Here is a 312-nt window from a genome sequence, read left to right as displayed (position 1 = left end):
AAAAGCATCAATTCTTTGGCGCTCAACTTTCTTCACAGTCCAACTCTCCCATCCATACATGACCACTGGAAAAACCACGTATTTAGCACTCAGTAAATGTTCATTATTGCTGTTGTCAAGAAGGAGAACCAGAAGGAAAGGAACAGGTCAGAGGAGCATGGGGTAGACAGAAAAGAGCAGACATTTCAATGTCAGAAATTTTCATAAAGTCAAGGCTCCTTGGGATGAGACTTGAACGATGGAGAAGACTTGAAAGCAGAGGAAGGGAACCCAGTATGGAGTAAACAGCCTTTATGAGACGCTGACAGAAGG

The sequence above is a fragment of the Bison bison genome, unplaced genomic scaffold (assembly GCF_000754665.1).
Source record: "Bison bison bison isolate TAMUID 2011002044 unplaced genomic scaffold, Bison_UMD1.0 scf7180017845579, whole genome shotgun sequence".
Lineage (NCBI taxonomy): Eukaryota > Metazoa > Chordata > Mammalia > Artiodactyla > Bovidae > Bison > Bison bison.
Note: the sequence above shows the minus strand (reverse complement) of the source record.